Genomic DNA, 261 nt, shown 5'->3' with positions numbered 1-261 from the left:
GAGGGGATAAGGTGTGGCCGGTTGGGCCTGGTGGGTTGGCCCAGTGGGGTTGATGGCCTGCTGGGCCGGAGCCCGGGGGGGTTCTTTTCTTTTTTGTTTGTTTTGTTAGTTTTCTTTTTTGTATTTTCTTTCTTTTATTTATTTTCTTTTCTATTTTAAATCGTTTTAAATTATTTAGGCTTTTTATAAAAATGTGTTTACTACACCATATTTATCTATGTAATAATTAGTACAACCCGAACATTTTTATTTTAATGTTTG

This window comes from Triticum aestivum, chromosome 1B (genome assembly GCF_018294505.1).
Source record: "Triticum aestivum cultivar Chinese Spring chromosome 1B, IWGSC CS RefSeq v2.1, whole genome shotgun sequence".
NCBI lineage: Eukaryota > Viridiplantae > Streptophyta > Magnoliopsida > Poales > Poaceae > Triticum > Triticum aestivum.
The sequence above is the reverse complement of the archived record's forward strand: the minus strand, read 5'-3'. Positions refer to the sequence as shown.